The following is a 9,765-nucleotide window of genomic DNA, read 5'->3' as shown; positions in this document are numbered from 1 at the left end:
AGACTGGTGAAAAATTTTCCGCATATCGGGATTCCCAATTATGTCTTGATGGAAACATTTTACAATGGTCTGAACAGAGCAACACAGGATGTTGCTGATGCCTTCGTGGCAAAAGGTTTTATGGATAAGACATACACGGAGGTCAAAGTCATCTTCGACCGCATCTCACGGAATATGGATGACTGGATCGGCAATGGTTATGGAGGCCGAGGCACCGATAAAAGGAAAACCTAAACAACCATTGTCCTTGTGAAGACAATGACCACGTTGGCCGCACAAATGGCCACGGTGACCTCCATCCTCCAATCAATGGCAATTAACCAAGGAGCCATTGCCCCACAATCAGTGCAATCCGCGGCACCAGCTCAAGTGGCCGCAATCAGTTGCGTCAATTGTGGAGGGGCTCACGGAGCTGACGTGTGTCCATTGAGCCTTGAGCAAGTGTGTTCTATCCAGAACAACCCCTTCAGCAACACCTATAATCCGGGCTGGAGGAGCCATCCTAACTTCAGTTGGGGAGGCAATCCCAACCTAGGGGGGTCGGTGAACCATCAAGGTGGCAGTATAGGAAATCCCCCTTTTCACCACAATCAAGGGCAATCAAGACCATATAACCAGCAACCATCATCGTCTAACACCTGGGGAGGCTCGTTAGAGACGCTGCTAAAGCAGTATATGGATAAAAATGATGCAGTGATGCAAGCACAAGCGTCTTCTATAAGGAATATGGAGATCCAAGTGGGCCAGCTAGCCTCTGAGCTAAGAATTCGAACACCGGGAACATTGCCCAGCAATTCAGAAGCCCCGGGATCTACAGGGAAGGAGCAATGTCCTTAAGACATTGATCAGGCAAGCCTAACTGCCTATGGAGATGTGGATTGCGATCACCCAGGACAACGCAATTTTCGGTCCATATCTCAATACTATGTTTAATGCTTTATTGAATTTCTGTCTCTTTAAATTATGAATTCCGTCTTCAATTCTTCATTTAATTCAATTTTGACTTTATGAATTTATTTCCTCATTCACTTCTCTGCATTTAATTCTGTCTCGTCTTTAATTCTTTGCCTTTTTTGTAATCAATGCGTTGTGCTTTAAATGGTAAATGATTGAGTAATAAAGGAAAATCTATTGCCGCAAACCACAACACTTGCGTTGATGAAAACGATCTAATAAAATTAATAACAAAAACATCTAACAACAAATATGCAAGGTGGCAATGGACGCATATCAAACCAATCAGGAATGCTTTGCGTTTACCTAACTCAACTGTATTGAGTTGAGGGGTGTGTTGTGCTCGCATATGTCCTTTGCCCGTCCTTAGCCAAATGCACTATGTTGAGGTATCCTCTAGAAATGCATTGGTTAAGGGGTGTGTTGCGGGGATATATGCATTGTTGCCCGTCCTCTGCAAAGATATAGTTGTGTTGGTGAGCACAATGCATTATTCTTTTTCATGCGTCCATTCAAATAAAATATTAAAGAAAATTTTGTTTGGCAATTTGGGAAGAAGTCCAATTGATTCGTATCCCCAAGCAATTATGACTTAGCAGACGAAAGAACATTTTTTCTAAAATTCTATAAATGAGGGAGGTGGAACGATGTGCCTGTTGAGCTACTTGAGGTCAGATGCCACAAAAATCACGTTGGGCCCCACCACGGCCCAACCTATAAATACGACCTCCTTCTTCATTGGATACTCTTTACCTCACTTTGGCAAACCAGAAACCCTAAGCGTCTTGCATCCCAAACCTTTCTTTCTCCCCAGCAGCTCAAGTTTTTACCAGACCTTTCCAAGCTCGTATCCATGGCTTATCAAACCCCAAACCAATCCGCTTCACCTTCCACCCCTGATCAAGTAGCCATGCGAGAGGCAGCATTCCTAGTTGCCAGTCGCAGGCTTGCTGCCCAAGCCCACACCATCCCCATACTCATCGGAAGATCCCAAAGAAATCCCTTGACCATTAGGCCTCCTGTGTTCAAGAAAGGAGGAAGCACCGAGAGCATGCCTACGCCAACACCTACCGTTTCCACTGAAAGCAAAAGGAAGAGACGCGATGATACAGAGGTGTTTGGCAACATCCTAAGTACCTTGGAGCAAGGAGGTGGACTGCCCGAGGCAGGGGTTGTAAACCAACCACTGCCTACGAATGAGGAGGCAACGGTAGTCGCAGATGAAGCAGTGAAGGATGGAGAAGTGGTGGTGGAAGAAGAAGAAATGGAGAATGATGTTCTAGTCCCTGGGACTCAGAAGGCAACTGTCATCACATAAATTTATGACGAACCTCCAAGAAGAAAAGAAGATGAAATTGCGATCAAAGAAAAAGAAGAAGAAGAGATCGCAATCGAGAAGGCCAAGGAACCGGAGGTTGCATTAGTGACCCCTGACATTGCGATGGAGGAGGTTGCAGGGGATACGCAGCCAGAAGAGGCTGAGAAGGAAGAGAAGAAGAAGAAGAAGAAGGGAAAGAAGGCTGAAGAGGCGGAGTCTTCACATCATCGCAAGGCAAAAAAGAACAAAGAACAAAAGAATGATGATGAAGATGAAGAGGCCAAGAAGAAGAGGAAGAAGAAGGAGAAAGAGGAGAGAAAATTGCGCCAACGTGAGAAGAGGCACCTGAGAGAAGAAGAAGAAGCAAGGCAGAGGGCTGTGAGCCCTAGGAAGGATGGAGAATCAACCTCCGTAAGAGAGGATAGGGGGGAAACAACGCAGTTGATGGAACCGGTGCAACCTGAAGCAACGCAATTGGTTGTGACGAATGAAGGAGAAGAAGAAGAGGCCCTAATGCGGCATCATAAGAAGAATGCACCGCAAGGGTCTAAGATTGACCCTTAAAGGTTAATTTTGGCATTGGAAGAGGAAGAAAGAAAAAGAAAAGAAGAAGATGAGAAGAAAGAAAAGATGGAGAGGGGCAAGCTCATCATTGCTGAGGGGAACAGAAGAAGAAGATTGGAGTTTGAGGAGATGTGAAGCAGCAATGAGCTTGCCTGACTTGAAGGGATCCGGAAACGCGAAGAGGAATAACGCTTATTACTGGCCTTTGATCAATTTGAAGAGGAGTTTGCGAGAGAAGAAAGAGAAGAAGAAGAAAAGAGGAGGAAGAAGGAAGAAGAAGATAGATTGTTGTTGGAGGAGAAGAGAAGGAAGCGTGAAGCCAACAAACGACACTTATATAAGAAAAAGGGCACATAACTCATTGAGCGTGAGAAAGAAGAATAGCACAACGATCAGGAAAAGAAAGAATGATAAGCAGCTCGCCTTGCACTGGCAAAAGGCAAGGCTATAGCAGAAACCAGCGAACCTGTAGCGACTAAAAAACAATCATCAAAGAAAAAGGAAAACGATGATATGTTGATCGAGATGGGCTTCTTTCCTGCGTTGAATCCACTACCTGGCCTCATCACGAGTGTAATTATGGAACATGGGTAGGAACATGCTACCAGTGCCCGTCCATAATAATGCCTCGAGTAGTGCAAAGCTTTTACCGTGGGTGGCTACATGGAGATAGGGATGCGGTGACCTTTAAGGGAGATACAGTATCCTTCAACGCAAGGGACATCGACGAAATTTATCAGATGAAGGACAACCCTGATGTGCCAGGGAACAAGATGATTGATGATCCCACAGAAGAGCAGATAAAAGATGCGTTGAGGATACTATCGCAACCGGGCACGAAGTGGTTGGTCTCTCCCAAAGGCATCCGTACCTTAGAGTCCAAGTTCTTGCTACCGGAGGGAAAGCTCTGGGTTTACTTGGTTAAGAAGCGGCTGATCCCAACAACGCACGACAGAACTTTATCAAGGGATCGGGTCATGGCTGCGTACTGCATAGCCCGCGACATTCCTATCGACGTAGGGTAGTTGAACGCGAGGCAGATCAGAGCATTAGTGGGGCATGTTGGGGGGCAGTACTTCTTCTCGTGGATCGTTTTAAGTCTATGCTTGTCTATGGGTGTAAGCGTTGATGAGGAGCCCATGCCAGAAGTCCACGACCTCATCAACATAAAAATCTTGAAGATGCTACTCAAAGATTCTCCACACTGCCCCAAACTACCAGCAAAGAGACCTGTGATCGATTTGAATGCACCACTGAAACTCTGACCAAAAAGAAGACAAATAGAGGATAAGGGAAAATATAAGGTTCAGGAATCACCAACGCAAAATCCTGAACCTATGAACCCTCTTCCCTTAGTCATCTGACCTCCAAGCCCTCCGAGCTCGCCAACGCAACCCTCTTCCCCCTTACACGAGCAGTTTACAAACCTTCTTCTTGTCCTCAACTCTCCTGTTATTTACCCATCAACCCCACCTTCACCAACAATTTCATCACCATAACCCACCATCCCACCGCCCAAGTTGATGATCCACACGATTTGGGTGAAGGCACATTCGCCTAACCCCAAAACGGCGCTAGCGAGACATCGTAAGCACAACCATCCTTCACCTCCATGGCTGCTGAGTTAGCTGAAATGAGAACCCTCTTCTCTCAACAGCAAGAGTTTATCTCTCAACAGCATCACTTCTTCAATCAACGATTTGAGGTAGTAATGGAGTGCATTGATGAGATTCAACACAGTGCTGCGACTTTAAGGGAGGCACTCATTAATATGCAGCGCAATATGCATAGGATCTTCCTGCAGCAGAGACAGATAGCGGAGTGCAATCAAGAGTATTTCAACTTTCTTACCGCCTATCTGCATGGTCCAATGGTGCCTTCGCATCTAAGGTAGCACTTACATTTGATGATGCTCCTGTTGCATCGCCTCAACATCCCCTGCCGGATCCCCCTGCTCCTCAACCTTAATGTTTACACCCTCTTCCAATATGAATATTTTTTTTATGCGGCCATTCTTTATTTGTATTCAATTCATTTATTATTTGTAAAGTAATCAAATTCTTTGACTCTTGTACAGGCAATAGAAAATTTTTGTAATGCGTTCATTTGTAATTTATCTATATCCTTTGTTAATAGTCAATACAATCAGAGTATATATTCACTCCATTTTTTGCCTGTGCCTCTTTCTTTATCTTCCTTTGCTAATTTTTGTGACGTTCTAAATCTCTTATTTTTATGATCTTCATTGTGTTGCTAAGATGTATTACATGTTTATACTTAGAAACATTTTCCATACTTAATGAATTCTGATTAACACTTAGTCAATTCTTAGTTTAGCAGTACTTTACCTTTTATCTTTCAAAGTTCTGCTCAAACCTTCTTTTTGAAATTTTCTTCTAAGTGTTTGTCTAGACTCTCCAAACAACGCAATGAGAACCTTGCTTATCTTTAAATTTGGAGGTGGGGAAGGTCTGAGCAGATGAGATCAAGATTATGTTGTAGTTAAGAAAATGTGTCCATTTTCATTTTAAAAAATATATATATATTTTTATGCAAAACTCCAATGTCAGCGCAAGGGAAAACCTCAAAATTATCCTCAACCTGATAAGAGTTTAGTTGTGAAAGGAGTCTGCTCGTAGTTGGATGTTCGTATGACACCCGTAGGAGCAAGCCAAAACGAAGGTGGGTTTCCAAGAACAACGCAGTATGAAAAAAAAAAAAAAAGAAAAGAAACAAAAACAAAAATAAAAGAATGCAAGAGACAACTCCTCTGATTATCATGAGTTGAAGTTGAAATTGGCACACAACCGTAGTTGGATGTTCGCATGACACCCATGGGGATAAGCCAAAACAAAGAGTGTAACCATGATCAACAGTCTCTAAATAAAGAAATGACGCAAATTTTTGCTCACCGCATATAGACACATCAAGTTGTTTTGACAAAGAAGAGATAAACATTCTATTTTGAAAACTAGAAAAGCATCTTTGAGCAGAATTTTGTCATATAGAAGAATAAAGTAGGGCTTGCTAAGAATTAGCAAGGATAGAAGGAAATTGCAATGTCAAGTAATGTGCCTAAGTGTAACATTCGGAGCAACCAATCGTCGCAAAAATAGAGGATAGGAATTGAGCATGATTGCCTTAGTAGAAGATATGCTTGAGGACAAGCATATATCTAAATTTGAGGGTGTGATAACTTGTAGAAATACAAGTTATTTATGCCACCTTATCTAGATATTGCGGCCAAAAGTTAGTAAATATGCACCTGATTGTATGAAAATTAGCTTAGTATTACAATAATTATAAATGTTTGCAATTACACCCACTAACACCATAAAGATGGAAGACAAGCCGAATTTTACTCTGTTTTGCAGGAGACCAAGTCACCGCTTGCGCTCAAGGCTCACGAGAAACTGATCAACGCATCTCTGTCACATTGCGCCCGTCAATCAACAATGAAGAGACGATTACCACAATGACGGCGCAATGCGACAGTCGATCCAGAGCTGTGTTGCAACCGCATGCGGTAATAAAAACAACACCGCATGTGAACCCATGATCGAAAGATGCAGCTGAGCAACGCAAAAGCAGAGGATTGAGACACGTGTACAACTAACGGTTGTGCAGAATTGACGGTCTATTGCATAATAGAAGGAATAATATCCCTCCATCTTCGGAATTACCATAACAATCAGTGGGGACCACAAGGCCGAAGTCAAAGATCTGCACCTATAAATACCCCATAGATTTCAGAGAAAAAATATGCTACTTGATACGGGGTAAGTGCTGCAAAGCTGTTGAGAGAAAAGGCTGAGCTGAGTGCTTAAGTGAAGAAATTCGGGAAGAAGACGAGATAAGGCCGAGAAGGTGAATCTCAGATTTAATCTGCCAAACACCCAATTGAAAGCTCTGTGCAAAGATCCCTACTACCGGTGGAGCAAGCCTGAGAGGGAAGCTCTTCCTACCATCAAATCCATCCCATCCGGCAAGCAGATCTCCATCGAATCAGTGCCAAGACATTGGCACTTGTTTGTATCTGTTCTATCTCTTTCATCGTTGTATTTCACTGTTTCTTTACCTCTGCATTCACACCATGTATCAAACGCTTAATAGAGATATTAAATGTTTCGATAGCTTTCATTTACCATTTTCTGTCTATTTCCGTTCACCCATCAATCACTTTCTTCATGATGTCTTCTTAATTCCCTGATAAGCAATATGAATTAACCAAGTACTTAATCTGTGTTAAAGATATAAAATGCGTTTAGCTAAGGCATGCTAGACGACATCTTCACCTGTGAGAGCAGAAGTGAAGATGCCATTCTGACTTATCTAGAGAAGGTTAGAAGAATGCGTTAACTAAAGCGAGCAGTACTTCCAAACATGGAAGCAACCTTGCATTCATTACGTTAGTCACTATTTCACCACAGACATGTGGGAGCGCGATCGATCATTGAAAGGTGTACGCCAAGAGAAAAGCGGAATAACATTTGTAGCTTCAATACAATTAAGAAGTTGCGTTGTTATATTCTTTGTCTTTGTCTTTCTATTCTGTTCATAAGACTTGCCGCTGCATTCCACGTTATTTGCATAACTTTCACAGTCAGCTTGACCCCAGCATCTTGTAACATGAAGCCTGTATCTTGTATCATCTAGCTTAGGTTTATTGTATATTTATTTTATTATCGCACCTTTACTGCTTTATTCTACTTTATTGCAATTTATATACCTATACAAACCAAACTTTTAAAGATTGAAAACCTGGTCGCATATATCATGAACATACCACAATAACCTAAATCAGTCCCCGTGTTCGACCTCGGATCACACCAAGAAACTTGCGGTGGAATTACACTTGGTTCCATCGTAAGGAAACTTGTGACAACGCATGGCATACTACGTGAACATCCATAATTAATGCATATCTAATGGTAGTATCGCATCATTTCGAGCATAGAACATCATCAATCATACATCTTAGTGTTAGCCTATATAAAACGATCGACAATGTGAATACAGTATGCCATGTAGATTTAAAATCCCACCATAGGAAGTATATTATATGCATTATGTATATGTTATAATCTGTTATAATGTATGAATGCATGTTTGGGGTTTTTGTTATTTAATATAACTGTTATATTAAATTTTAATGCTTTTGATGCAAGTTGTGGATGAAAAGCATGTCTAATTTTTATAAGTTGTAATAAAATAGAGTTAGACATTAAAATCCATAACGAAGTTAAGTTGCATGCTCACGTAGGTTAAACACTTGTTTTAATAGTTAAAATAGGTTGCTATCTTATAAATCACAGTTACAAACTCAACTGGTATATAATCATGTCTAAGGTTGGGGGTACTTAAGTTGAAGGTCTGTGGAACACCTCCTACCTGGGGATTATGGCCGAATAATTGAGTATTGTTAATCGGTTTTATAAGCGTACATGAGCGGTGTGAAGTAATAAAACGGTTTATCACTTAGACATTGTAGGTTAACATCCAATTATAAGAGTTATACTAGAATAAACCACTTAGACTTAGAGTTATTTTTATTAGCCGAAAAAAACTTAAGTATACTTTTTCTCATATTAATATAACACTTCAGTGGGAATTTAATAACTTATATATGATAAAGTTATTAGAACACTTTAGTGGGAGATTAATAACATATACGATACGTTATTTTTAGCTATCACGTCCATAAGAGTTCACAATCAAGATTTAAGTGGTACTTCGTGTCGATTATACCTCGACTGCTCCATTCGGAAAGTATTTGCATAAATTTGGATTTCGGTGAATAAAGGGAAGTCGTTCAAATAAAAGAATCAAGTATATGATACATTTTGATTTCAACTTTTATGTCCCCACAAAATTCACACCGTGAGATCCATACAACACTTTGTGTCAATTATACCTCGATTGTTCCATTCAGAAAGTGTTTGTATGAGTCAATAATAAAGTGAATGGGGGAAGTAGTTCATAGTAAGTGGGTGAAGGATATGTGTCAACATATCCTGCGGCCTCTTTCGTTAGTTTGGACCGTGAGATTCCTATGTTGTGCCTACTGATTTGCTTTAAGCGGTCCTTGCTAGTCATTAAACGACGACTATCCCCTTGGAGGGTTGTAACATAGGATTCAGAATAACTCAAACTCTAGAAATAGGATAGGATTTCTTAGGTCCATTCCCAATCTTGGCTCTCCAGCGTAGTTGGGGCCGACCTTTGACGTCTGAAAACTAAGGGTCACATTTATAGAATTACTAAAGTATTAGTAATTACTGACCAAAAACAGTAACTAAACAACTATAGGAATAATGGTTATTCTGGAGATGATGTTTGACCAAAATTGTTTGCTTCAATGAAGGAGTATCTGACTGCCCCTCGGTAGCATGTATTTTGACTCACTATAGTATCGTTGAAAATAAATAATGGTTATGAGTACATTATTATTTGTTTTGCTAAAACTTGATTTTAGATTTAGTTACAATTTTCTAATTAGATTTTGTTTAAATTTTTCAGGATGTCGAATTCTTCTAGAATACTCACTTTCGAATTAGATAACGGTAAAATCATATCAACAAACAAATTACTAACGGTTGATAACACCAAAATAGTTTTAACAGAGGGTTGTCCTCTATCTCCCAACTCATCTAAAATTTTGAATAATATATATGATAATGCAATATTCGAACAACAAGACAAATATGATTTGCTTGTTATCAATGCATGTTTAGTGGAAAATGATAAAACCTGGATAATTGATTCAGATGCCACTAATCATGTCTGTACGTTCTCACAAGAAACAAGTTCCTGGAGACAGTTGATAGAAGGCGAAACAATCTTTAAAGTAGGGACCAAGGAGGTTGTTTAAGCTAAAGCAATGGGAGATATGAAATTATTTATAGGAGATGAGTACATTTATCTGAAAA

Source organism: Benincasa hispida, chromosome 12, assembly GCF_027475165.1.
Source record: "Benincasa hispida cultivar pf3 chromosome 12, pf3_genome.v1.1, whole genome shotgun sequence".
Classification (NCBI taxonomy): domain Eukaryota; kingdom Viridiplantae; phylum Streptophyta; class Magnoliopsida; order Cucurbitales; family Cucurbitaceae; genus Benincasa; species Benincasa hispida.
This window is presented reverse-complemented; position numbering follows the sequence as displayed.